Raw genomic sequence first — 13,665 nt, forward strand, 5'->3', positions numbered from 1 at the left:
TTGAATATATCTGACAAAGTGGAGTAACAAGGGAAGCAAATTGAGACTTATGAAACTTAAATGTAAATGGAAGCTTTAATGTCTATTAAGGATCATTGATTTCTCTTTCTCATGGGCACATTCATAAAATAAATTGGTTTTACGTGAAGCACATCTCAGCATAATTTGAAGTGTTATACTCTTTGTCTCGTGCATTATAGATGGTGTAACTAGAACACAGTCACAAAAGTTGATACAAGGTGTAAGATAATTTCCTCAGTCAAATCAAGAGGAGCAGGGATCGAACTTACATCTGGGCAGATTGATTTAAATTTTCACTATGTTTTCTTTAAATTATCTTAAAACAATGTTGTGATGGATTCATAAAAGAAACTAAAACTTATTACTTTGACGACCTTCTCCAACTTCATTAGTTCTCCACATCAATGTTGCTAGGAACTTAAATTCTGTGCTGCCTCATAGTACTTTGTTTAACTGCAAATTAGGTAGTAGGTTAATTTAAAATTAATTCTTATTGCAGAAAAAATACTGTATATGTCACAATTAAATATTGTGCTTCAAAAATAAATGTTATATAGATTCAAACGATCCTTCCCACAGTGGTATCCCACCATCCACTGAACCTACACAACATACTTGTCCATCACTACACAACCCCTGCCCCCAACCCCTTACCACATGGCTCATACCCGTGTAATAGACCTAGATGCAAGACCTGTCCCATACATCCTCCCACCACCACCTACTCCAATCTGGTCACAAAAATCATCTATCCCATAAAAGGCAGGGCTACCTGTGAAATCAGTCATGTTATCTGCAAGCTGAGCTACAACCACTGTTCTGCATTCTGTTTGGGCATGATAACCAACAAGCTGTCTGTTCTCATGAATGGCCACTGACAAGAAACAAGTGGACCACCCTGTTGCTGGATGGGCTGCCAAACATAACATCCTGTATTTCAATGACTGCTTCACAGCCTGTACCATATCGATCCTTCTCACCATCAGCAGCTCTGAATTGCGCAGGTGGGAATTTCCCTGCAATACATCCTATGTCCCTAACCCTCCTGGCCTCAAACTTCATTAGTCATTGTCCTTACCCAACCAGCCCCTTCCCTGTTTCCATTCCACCACTACACAGCCTCCCTCACATCCAGTCTTTTTACTATTCCCTTTTCTGCTACTTCCCCTCCCCCTCACCTTTCCTCTGCCATCCATCTAACCAGCAGCACTTCACAGTCTGCCACAGTCTGCTACTGTACCATCCCTCCCCCTCCCCACACCAGCCTCCTCCTTACCCCCACCCAGTCATCACTCCCATCATGCACTGCTCCCCCGAGGGCTCACCACTCTTTGGCGGGTTCATGCTTGCCTACCACAGGGCCCCAGAATTTGCAGTCTTCTCCCTCCCATGCTGCATATCTGTCCTCTTGCTACTCTTTTTCCTCTTCCTTGGGGAACATATCTGGGGCGTTATTGCGAAGGTTCTGCATTGTCTGTCGCTGATGCAAGAACAGTCTCACCACTGTTTTTTGCTCCCTTTTTCTTTCTGTGTTTCCTTTCTTCTCTCATTCCTCGTTCCTCTGCTTCAGTATTTGAGTTTCCTTTCTTTTTATCTTTCTCTTCCCTATGTGCTCCTGAAGGCCGGCCCATGTGTCTGACACACAACAGGTGACTGAGTAACGTGTAATTCCCAGGCCTGGGTCGACAGGTAGGGTTTGCATTTAGCCCCTGGTACAGGCCAGGCCCAGGAAGCAGTGATTGCCTGAGCTGCAACCGTCCCAAATTTTCGATAGGTCCTTCTGTCGGATGACAGAGAGGTGTGACCTGAGGTGTGAACAATCACCTAAGGTGGGTGTGCACCCTTGTGAAGGGGGCCCACAGTTGGAAGAAGCATGCCATCGGAAACACTGACAATAATGGGAATTTTCTCACAATGAGCCAGTCATCTTCACAATCATTGTCTATGAAATGAAATGTAAATGTAATGAGGCTAATGATTCAAAGACCCTTCCTGATGCACCACAATTCCTCATGGTCTCACATACTGAAGACGTTCGTTCCTTTGCCATGGTAAATTCATTTATTATTCAGATAGGTGTTGATGCAATTGCCAGCTTCGTGAAATCCTGCTCTCATTTATGAAATGGCACTTTTCTTTTGGAGAGTACTTCTGAATCTCAAGCACAACTGCTTGCTGCCTCGCTTCTCCACTGCTACCCTGTTCGTGTCGAGGCCCATAGAACTTTGGATTCTTCCCATGGTGTTATTCACACTAGGCTGCTCAACAGTTTTAGTTAAACTAAGGCTGAAATCCAGTCTTACCCCTCTGATGAGGGTGCAATTGCCGTCCATCAGGTGATGAACAGGTAGATTCCTCATTAGTGCCTACCTGCTCTCTTTTTCTCACGTTTGATAGAGTGGTGCTTCTGTCCAAGATCAAAGCAGGCTATGAAACTATCACAGTCCGGCCGTACATTCCGAACCCAATGTGCTGCTACCAGTGTCATCATTTCAACCCACTAGAATGTCTTGTTAACACCCAGCCCAATGTGTAACCTGTGGTAGGGATGCACACGAGAGCAATTGGCCATCTCCTTCTCCCCCTGTATCATCTGCAATGCCGGCCATGCCACCGCATCTCAGCTTCACCATCCCTGTGTCCAGCTGTGCTCCAAGCCATCAGACTCCCGACTCAAGAGGCGAAGCCACTAGCTACACAAGACCCTCTTCAGCAGTGTAGCCACATTATACCTTAGCCCGTCCGGCCTCTATATCACCAGTGTGCACCACCAATCACTTTTCAGCATTTGACTTAACAGACCATCAGCATAAGCAATCCAATGCTTGCTTCTGTAGACCCTATGGAGCAGGATGCTACTGCTTCTCTGCCCTGTAGTAGTGAACCTTCACAGTCTGTCACTTGGTAGCTGCCGAGGTGACACCCCTATGTCTCTTCATCACGACTCTCCTCCAATGGAACATTTGCAGCCTTCGGTGCCACAAAGAGGATTTATGGGTGCTTTTAGCATCACAGTTTCCCCTTGTATTCTGCCTTCAGGAAATTGAATTGCATCCTCATGACCACTTTGAGCTTTCGCATTTCTTCCCAGTTTGTTTTTGACCTTCCCCCTGAGGTCTGCATTCTACCTCAAGGGGACGTCAGGCTGCTCATATGGGATGACGTTAAAGTCAACCCATCTCCCTGACTACCCATCTTCAAGCTGTTGCAGTTCATCTTTTCCTTCCACACCTGACTTTCCCTCTGTACCATTTTTATCCATCCGTCATTTGATGTCACCAGGGCAGACTTCCTTCAGCTCATTGGGTAGCTACATCCCTCCACTCCCCCCCATTTCTCCATTTCTGCTACTCAGTGACTTTAATGTGCATCATCTCCTTTGGGGTTCTCCCAGAACCTGTCAGAGGTGTGCCCTCTTGGCTGATCCTCTTAATCAACTCATTCTCCTCTGGCTTAACAATGAGGCACCCACTTTCCCTTCTGACTCCTTGCAAACCTATTCTGCACTACCCAGTTGCGCATAATCTTCAGTGGTCCATTCTTTCTGATGCCTCCTACCCCACCTGCGTGCATACCCAAACAGCAGCTCACTAAGGCTGACTGGTGGCTTTACTCCTCTCTGGTGACCTTCAAAGAACAAGATTTCCTCAGTTGTGATGACCAGGTGGAATATCTCACAAATGTTATTCTTATTGCTGCAGAACGTTCCATTCCTCACACTTCTTATTTACCACTCCATGTCCCAGTCCCTTGGTGGACTGAGGCTTGCCACGACGCAATCCACACACTGAGGCGTGTACTCCACATTTTTAACCATCATCCTATGATGGGAAACAGCATTTGCAGGCATGCAAAGTGTCGGCGGGTACTTCGGTATAGCAAAAAAAGCTAGCTGGATTTCATTCAATAGTTCTTTTAACAGTTCCATCCCTTCCTTTGTTGTGTGGGCCAACTTCCGATGGCTCTCTGGGAGCATGCTCAATTCGCCAATTTCCAGCCTGACAGTAGCAGACAACATTATTGTGGACCCTATTGCTATTTCCAACTCCCTGGACTGCCATTTTGTGGATGTTTCAAGGTCTTTCCACTAGCACCAGGCCTTCCTCCATTGGAAACAAGCTGAGTAGCCTCAGGTGATACCCTTCTCTTCTCAGAATACCGAGTGCTACAGTGCCACCTTTACTATGAGGGAGCTACATCATGCTCACAGTTCATCTTGATCCTCCACCCCAGGGCCAGAAGCTGTCCACATTCAGATGTTGGAGCATCTTTCTCTTGCGGTCAAGTACTTTCTGCTTAACACATACAACCACATCTGGGCAGAAGGCACATTTCCTGGATGCTTGCGTGAAGCCACAGTCATACCCATACCCAAGCCTGGTAAGGACAAAAATATTCCTTCTAGCTACTGCCCATCTCTCTCGCCAGAGCTGTGTTAGCAAGGTGATGGAATGTATGATTAATGCATGGCTGATATGGTGGCTCAAGTCTCCCAATTCACTAACAAATGCACAGTGTGGATTTAGAGTGTGACTGTCTCGTTATTTTGTCTACCCATGTCATGATTGGTTTTCTGCAGAAATCCCAGAATTTGGCAGTGTTTTTGATTTGGAGAAGGCCTACGGCACCTGCTGAAGAACTGGTATCCTCCATACTCTTTACATATGGGGCTTCCATGGCCGCCTGCCCTGTTTCCTTCAGGACTTTTTTAAAAGACCGAGTTTTCATGGTGTATGTGAGTTATGCCTTGTCGGACACCTTTATCCAGGAAAATGGTATGACTCAGGGTTCCGTCCTGAGTGTTGTCCTCATTAGTATCGCCATTAACCCTATAATGGCCTGTCTCCTGCTGCGCATCTCTGGCTCCCTTTTTGTTAACAAATTTGCGAACTATTGCAGTTCTCCATGGACCTGTGTCACTGAGCTGCGTTTTCAGCGATGTCTTGATAGTCTTTACTCCTAGAGCATCAACTATGGCTTTTGTTTTTCCACTGACAAAACTATTTGTATGAATTTCTGGCAATGAAAATGGTTCCTCCCACCATCTTTACAAATCTTCGACCTGTTGCCCTTCCGTTCATTGTAACTATGAAATTCCTGGGGCTCATGTTTGATAGGAAACTATATTGGTCCTCCCATCTGTCTCACTGTCAGCCCACTGTATGCAGATCCTCAGTGTCCTGTGTGTCCTCAATTGTACTTTCTGGGGTGTTGATAGAACCAACCTCTTCCATTAGTACTGGTCCCTTGTCCATTTGAAACTTGACTACGGCTGCTTGCTTTGTGTGTCTGCACAGCCATCCTTCTTACGCTGTCTCAACACTCTCCACCATCGTGGCATCCGTTAGGCCACTGGTGCCTTTTACACTAGCCCTGTTGAGAGTCTGTATGCTGAAGATGCTGAACTAACACCGTCCTATTGCCATGACTTTCTCTTCAGCAGGTATGCAAGCCATTTGCCATCCTATGGTGCCTCCTTCGAAGATTCTTTGATCGCCAGTATGGGGCACGTCCCTGTTCTCTGTTACCTCCTGGAGCTTAACTTCACACTATCTGCAACTTTCCCAGTGGGTGTGAACCCTTCACCATCTTTGCTTCGTGAAGCGGACCATGTTAACCTTGGCCTTCTTACAGTTCCTAAAGACACTACTCCAGCCTCACTCTATCGCCTTCAGTTTCACAATCTTCACATGGAACTTCATAATAGTACCTTTGTATACACTGATCGCTCTTGGACTGACAATGGGATCGGGTGTGCCTTCATCATTGGTGCCCATGCCTTCCACGGCTTCCAGGACACTGCTCAGTGCTTACAATAGAGCTTTTCGCCCTGTATCAGGCCACGGAGTACATCTGGTAACTCCAATATTTCAACTGTGTCCTCTGCTCAGACTCATTTAGCGCCCTTCAAAATCTATGTACATTGTACACTGCCCCTTACTCATTCTTGGTGGTGTTATTGTGATGTTTGTGGGTTCCTGGTCATGTTGGTCTGCCAGGAAACGAGGCTGCTGACACGGCTGCCAAGGCTACCATTCCCGTACCTCAGCGCTCGTTGCTGTATTCCCTCTGACGATCTCCATGTTGCCATCTGTCAGGAGGTAACGTCCATTTAGCATCACCAATGGTCATCTCTTTACGGGAATAAGCTCTGGTTTATTAATTCTCTCCCAGCAGCTTGGACAACCTCCTCTCAGCCATCCTGCCAGGAGGTCATTTTAACTAGGCTGTGTATTGGGCATTGTCTTTCTAGCCATCATCATTTGGTAAGTGCTACCCCACCACTTTGTACACACTGCACCCAAGTTTTAACTGTCAGCCACTTCCTGATGGAATGCCCATCTATTTTTAACTGTTTACATTCCCACTTGAATTTGCCATCTGAGTTACTGGCCATTTTAGCAAATGACGCACTGGCTGTTGACCACATTTTACTTTTCATCCGTCAAAGCAATATGGCAAAGGCCATTTAATTTTTAGTTTTGGACCTCTGTTTCTGTGTGATGTCTCTTTAGCCCTTCCTCCACGTTCCTGTTTTTAGCTGTCTTGTCTTATGTCAATTGGGACTGACATACAGTCGTTTTTTAACTCCTTTCTGTCTATGTGTTCTATAGTTTTGACTTGGGCGCATTGGCCCCCAGTTGTTCTTTGTGCCCTAATGCCCTAAAGCAAAACAAAACCAAATCGTGCACTGGTGCTGCTGCTTGCAGTGTGGTTCCAGTTGTCTGAGACTGCAGTTGTCTGAGACTGCAGTTGTGTGTGTGTGTGTGTGTGTGTGTGTGTGTGTGTGTGTGTGTGTGTCATCTGTTGTTGACGAAGGCCTTAATGGCCGAAAACTTTATTTGTGAGTCTTTCTGTGGTGCCTATCTGTGACTTGGTATCTCTGCTATATAGTGTTATATAGAATAACAATCAAAAAATTTTCATAGCAACATGTAAAGGTAATTAAGAGATAAATTTGTGTGTGTTCGTGAAAAACCATTTTACCTTAGTTGGCTTACAGTGATGTAGTTTTGTTGTTGTTGTTGTTGTTGTTGTTGTTGTTGTTGTGGTGGTGGTGGTCTTCAGTCCTGAGACTGGTTTGATGTAACTCTCCATGCCACTCTACCCTGTGCAAGCTTCTTCGTCTCCCAGTACCTACTGCAACCTACAACCTTCTGAGTCTGCTTAGTGTATTCTTCTCTTGGTCTCCCACTACAATTTTTACCTTCCACACTGCCCTCCAATACTAATTTGGTGATCCCTTGTGGCCTCAGAACATGTCCTACCAACTGATCCCTTCTTCTAGTCAAGTTGTGCCACAAACTCCTTTTCTCCCCAAATTTATTCAATACTTCCTCATTAGTTATGTAATCTACCCATTTACTCTTCAGCAGTCTTCTGAAGCACCACATTTCGAAAGCTTCTATTGTCTTCCTGCCTAAACTATTTATCGTCCATTGTTTCCTTTACTGCTTGCTCAATAAACAGATTGAATAAAAAGGGGATAGGCTAAAACCCTGTCTCATTTCCTTCCCAACCACTGCTTCCCTTTCATGTCTCTCGACTCGTATGACTGCCATCTGGTTTCTGTACAAACTGTAAATAGCCTTTCACTCCCTGTGTTTTATCCCTGCCACCTTTAGAATTTGAAAGAGAGTATTCCAGTCAACGTTGTCAAAAGCTTTCTCTAAGTCTACAAATGCTAGAAACATAGGTTAGCCTTTCTTTAATCTATTTTCTAAGATAAGTCATAGGGGCAGTATTGCCTCATATGTTCCAACGTTTCTACGGAATCCAAGCTGATCTTCCCCGAGGTCGGCTTCTACCAGTTTTTCTATTCGTCTGTAAAGCATTCGCGTTTGCATTTTGCAGCTGTGACTTATTAAACTGATAGTTCGGTAATTTCACATATGTCAACACCTGCTTTATTTGGGATTTGAATTCTTATTTCTTCTTGAAGTCTAAGAGTATTTCGCCTGTATCATACATCTTGGTCACCAGATGGTAGAGTTTTGTCAGGACTGGCTCTCCCAAGGCTGTCAGTTGTTGTAATATAATGTTGTCTACTCCCGGGGCCTTGTTTCGACTCAAGACTTTCAGTGCTCTGTCAAACTCTTCACTCAGTATCATTTCGTCTTCATCTACATCCTCTTCCATTTCCATAATATTGTCCTCAAATACACTGCCCTTGTATAGACCCTCTGTATACTCCTTCCACCTTTCTGCTTTCCTTTCTTTGCTTAGAACTGGGTTTCCATCTGAGGTCTTGATATTCGTACAAGTGGTTCTCTTTTCTCCAAAGTTCTCTTTACTTTTCCTGTAGTCAGTATCTGTCTTACCCCTAGTGAGAGAAGCCTCTGCATCCTTACATTTGTCCTCTAGCCATCCCTGCTTAGCCATTTTGCACTTCCTGTCACTCATTTTTGAGATGTTTGTATTCCTTTTTGCCTGCTTCATTTACTACATTTTTGTAATTTCTCATTTCATGAATTAAATTCAATATTTCTTCTGTTGCCCAAGGATTTCTACTAGCCCTCATCTTTTTACCTACTTGATCCTCTGCTGCCTTCACTATTTCATCCCTCAAAGCTACCGATTCTTCTTCTACTGTATGTCTTTCCCCCATTCCTGTCAGTTGTTCTCTTATGCTCTCCCTGAAACTCTGTACAACCTCTGGTTCTTTCAGTTTATCCAGGTCCCATCTCCTTAAATTCCCACCTTTTAGCAGTTTCTTCAGTTTTAATCTGCAGTTCATAACCAAGAGATCGTGGTCAGAGTCCACACCTGCCCCTGGAAATGTCTTAAAATTTAAAACCTGGTTCCTGAATCGCTGTCTTACTGTTATATAATCTATCTGGTATCTTCTAGTATCTCCAGGCTTCTTCCATGTATACAATATTCTTTCATGATTCTTGAACCAAGTGTTAGCTATGATTAAGTTATGCTCTGTGCAAAATTCTACCAGGCGGTTTCCTCTTTCATTTATTACCCCCAATCCATATTCACCTACTATGTTTCCTATTCTTCCTTTTCCTACTGTCGAATCCCAGTCACCCATGACTTAAATTTTCATCTCCGTTCACTACCTAAATAATTTCTTTCATCTCATCATACATTTCATAAATTTCTTCATCTGCAGAGCTAGTTGGCATGTAAACTTGTACTACTGTAGTAGATGTGGGCTTCATGTCTATCTTGCCCACAATAATGCGTTCACTATGCTGTTCATAGTAGCTTACGCCCACTCCTATTTTTTTTTGTTATTCGTTATTAAACCTACTCCCTATTTGATTTTGTATTTATAACCCTGTATTCACCTGACCAAAAGCCTTGTTCCTCCTGCCACTGACCTTCACTACTTGTGACTTCCTCTAACTTTAACCTATCCATTTCCATTTTTAAATTTTCTAACGTACCTGCCCGATTTTAAGTGACCCGACTTCCCATGGTCCAATGCACAGAACGCCGGTTGTCTTTCTCCCTTTAACGACAACCTCGTGAGTAGTCCCCTCCCAGAGATCCGAATGGGGGACTATTTTACCTCCGGAATATTTTACCCAAGAGGACACCATCATCACTTAACCATACAGTAAAGCTGCATGCCCTCGGGAAAAATTATGGATGTAGTTTTCCCTTGCTTTCAGCCATTCGCAGTACCAGCACAGCAAGACTGTTTTGGTTAGTGTTAAAAGGCAAGATCAGTCAATCATCCAGACTGTTGCCCCTGCAACTACTGAAAAGGCTGCTGCCCCTCTTCGGGAACTACACGTTTGTCTGGCCCCTCAACAGATACTCCACCATTGTCATTGCACCTACTGTACGGCTATCTGTATCGCTGAGGCATGCAAGCCTCACCACCAATGGCTAGGTCCATAGTTCATGGGGGGGGGGGGGGGGAGGGGGGGGAGGAAAGATTTAAGTTACCATTCTGCACTTGCCTTGAACTTAGAAAACATCCATTGGCAAAAATAACTAATGGTAGTAACAGTTACCTTCTCTAGTATACACTACAAAGATGGGCCACCATGAATACACCTAGAATGAGTGAAAATACTGAGGTGCGGTGTTTACTAAGTTAGAGTGAACAGTGCACAAATTTTCTGAAGTAAGCAAATAATTTTTAATGTTAATAGCTGTGAGTTATGATACAACTTCTTTATTTTTTAATGGAACTACACTCCTGGAAATTGAAATAAGAACATTGTGAATTCATTGTCCCAGGAAGGGAAACTTTGACACATTCCTGGGGTCAGATACATCACATGATCACACTGACAGAACCACAGGCACATAGACACAGGCGACAGAGCATGCACAATGTCGGCACTAGTACAGTGTATATCCACCTTTCGCAGCAATGCAGGCTGCTATTCTCCCATGGAGACGATCATAGAGATGCTTGATGTAGTCCTGTGGAACGGCTTGCCATGCCATTTCCACCTGGCGCCTCAGTTGGACCAGCGTACGTGCAGACCGCGTGAGACGACGCTTCATCCAGTCCCAAACATGCTCAATGGGGGACAGATCCGGAGATCTTGCTGGCCAGGGTAGTTGACTTACACCTTCTAGAGCACGTTGGGTGGCACGGGATACATGCGGACGTGCATTGTCCTGTTGGAACAGCAAGTTCCCTTGCCGGTCTAGGAATGGTAGAACGATGGGTTCGATGACGGCTTGGATGTACCGTGCACTATTCAGTGTCCCCTCGACGATCACCAGAGGTGTACGGCCAGTGTAGGATATCGCTCTCCACACCATGATGCCGGGTGTTGGCCCTGTGTGCCTCGGTCGTATGCAGTCCTGATTGTGGCGCTCACCTGCACGGCGCCAAACACGCATACGACCATCATTGGCACCAAGGCAGAAGCGACTCTCATCGCTGAAGACGACACGTCTCCATTCATCCCTCCATTCACGCCTGTCGCGACACCACTGGAGGCGGGCTGCACGATGTTGGGGCGTGAGCGGAAGACGGCCTAACGGTGTGCGGGACCGTAGCCCAGCTTCATGGAGACGGTTGCGAATGATCCTAGCTGATACCCCAGGAGCAACAGTGTCCCTAATTTGCTGGGAAGTGGCGGTGCGGTCCCCTACGGCACTGCGTAGGATCCTACGGTCTTGGCGTGCATCCGTGCGTCGCTGTGGTCCGGTTCCAGGTCGACGGGCACGTTCACCTTCCGCCGACCACTGGCGACAACATCGATGTACTGTGGAGACCTCACGCCCCACGTGTTGAGCAATTCGGCGGTACGTCCACCCGGCCTCCCGCATGCCCACTATACGCCCTCGCTCAAAGTCCATCAACTGCACATACGGTTCACGTCCACGCTGTCGCGGCATGCTACCAGTGTTAAAGACTGCGATGGAGCTCCGTATGCCACGGCAAACTGGCTGACACTGACAGCGGCGGTGCACAAATGCTGCGCAGCTAGCGCCATTCGATGGCCAACACCGCGGTTCCTGGCGTGTCTGCTGTGCCGTGCGTGTGATCATTGCTTGTACAGCCCTCTCGCAGTGTCCGGAGCAAGTATGGTGGGCCTGACACACCGGTGTCAATGTGTTCTTTTTTCCATTTCCAGGAGTGTATATACATTTTCTGTGGCATTGGAAAGAGCCCTGAAGGAGGACACTGACATAATTTGTGGAACTTAATCAAATAGTAAAAAGATAGTAGCACTACAAAACCTTGTCCCACTACCAGAAGAAGGGGTCTAACTAATGCCTGTCCTACTGTACCACAGGTAAGTAGACATGTAACTTAGGTACAGTTAAACTGTTTGTCATTATGACTGTTGTTTTCCTCCATCACAGCTGTAGATACATTCCGGATATCTGGGTGAACAAAAATAGCACTTACATATCCATGTGGTCTTCCTACTAGTCGAGGTCTACAACTTGGCCAAGGATTTTATCCCAACTAGGCTAAAGCGTTGATGCACACTAAAAATTGATTCTGGACAGACAGTAATGCATGCTGAAATTCATTTGGCCTGATTGCAGTATTGGTCAATGATTGCTCTGGGATTCACTGTGTTCCCTTGCAAAACTTTCCCCGTAGATAAAAAGTACAGAGATGTTAAGTCTGGTGATCATGCAGCCTATTTTGTATTTGCCAAATGACTATACCTATGTGTAGAAAACTGCTGGTTACTGAAACTCCCATCCACAGTAGACTCAAGTTGGGCTACTATGGCAAGAGTATAGCATGCTGACAATCAAACTGGTGCACCCGCAACTACCTGAAGTGGCTACCATCACCTGGTCTGCTGTGCATGTGAAGAAATACTTGACAACACCTGATGGGAATAGCACCTGTAAAAGCTTTCAGTTGTTAATGATTGAGATGTGAAAATACCTAAGCTGTATTCGTGTCACTCTGAGCCAGTAATTTTTAGGTTTTTTTACAGCCGAGGTGTTATGGACAGTTTACGTAAGTCACTTCTGCAAAGCAGCAGGTGCATATGGCCCATTGGAACAATTTTTGGCTATGTTGACCCACGCTCAGCTACTGGTTTTTCAACCTCCAATTCCCCTCATCCATCCCAACCTCTAAATGATAAATCTGCAGAAGACTGAAATGCTTATGAGAAGCGGCTTCTTCACCAACATTTTATGGCATTCAGAGTGGTTGACAAGGTGGTCTGTAAAGCCCTTTTCTTATTTTGGATACATCATCTTATTATCGCTTAATGTGCCACATAACTCCTCTGCACAAACTAGCATCATTTTCTTTTGACAATGAGTGGTTTGCTGTCCTATCATTGCAAACACACGCATGTGGTTCTTGCATGTGTTGAATTCCACCGCCGTCACAAACAGCCACATCAATCGTATTGAGCTTGGGCAGCCAAGCTTCATGGCCTCAGTTGTGTCAGTTCATGAAGTTCAAATCTCAGGAGTATTACGCGGACACCCTAGTCGGATGCAATCATTCGTTCAACCCCAGATAAGGAGATGTCAACATGCCCTTAAGTTTGAGGACACCATGTTGGAGGTTTTGAATATCACAGTCATTTGATGTCTCCCATGCTACAGACGGCCAATTAATGACTTGGGGAAGAGAAGGTAGCCACAGTACAAACAATACAACATGGACTAACACGTTGTGGGCAGCAGGAACAATGAATGTAACTCTCTTCGTGTCCCTTTTGTTTCATGCAGCCTAGGTGGGTGGCCTGCCTCAAGCAGTAAGGAAAATTTGTTTGTGTTATATATCTTTGTTGTGCTTGCTTTTTCTATTACAGTGTGGTGGAACTGGTGTCAGATCAAGGGTTGGATTCTTTGTGTTCAGAGTTTTTGATTTGTTTGTCCCAGGATTAGTGGACAAAGCACCAAAACTATTGCTTGGGATTAATATGCCTTTCAGCCTCTATCGGTATAAATGGCTAATGTTCAGGTTCACTAGTGTGCCTGTCATTTTCCAGTGTTCTCAAGAACATGTTATGACTGTTATACCACAGAGGATGACCTACATAACATCCATTATTTGTTTACTGCTCTACATGCCATATGCCTCGAATGTAATCTCACTAAGTCTCACATTTTACAGCCTTCTGTTGTTTATTTGGGTCATGAAATTTTCTGGCAAGGCATGTGCCCCGTGGAACAGTGTGTCACTGCCATAACAGCTTTGGCCTGTCTGTCTAATATGACGACTCCAGG

The 13,665-nt window shown here is 45.2% G+C and overlaps 1 protein-coding gene across 13 annotated transcripts in view; it reads left to right on the top strand.

Annotated features, from left to right (window-relative positions):
• LOC126282231 (bumetanide-sensitive sodium-(potassium)-chloride cotransporter-like) overlaps window positions 1–13,665 on the top strand; it is a 221,222-nt gene that overhangs the window by 188,538 nt on the left and 19,019 nt on the right. The gene's annotated exons all lie outside the window — the stretch shown is intronic.

This window comes from Schistocerca gregaria, chromosome 7 (genome assembly GCF_023897955.1).
Source record: "Schistocerca gregaria isolate iqSchGreg1 chromosome 7, iqSchGreg1.2, whole genome shotgun sequence".
Taxonomy (NCBI): Eukaryota; Metazoa; Arthropoda; class Insecta; order Orthoptera; family Acrididae; genus Schistocerca; species Schistocerca gregaria.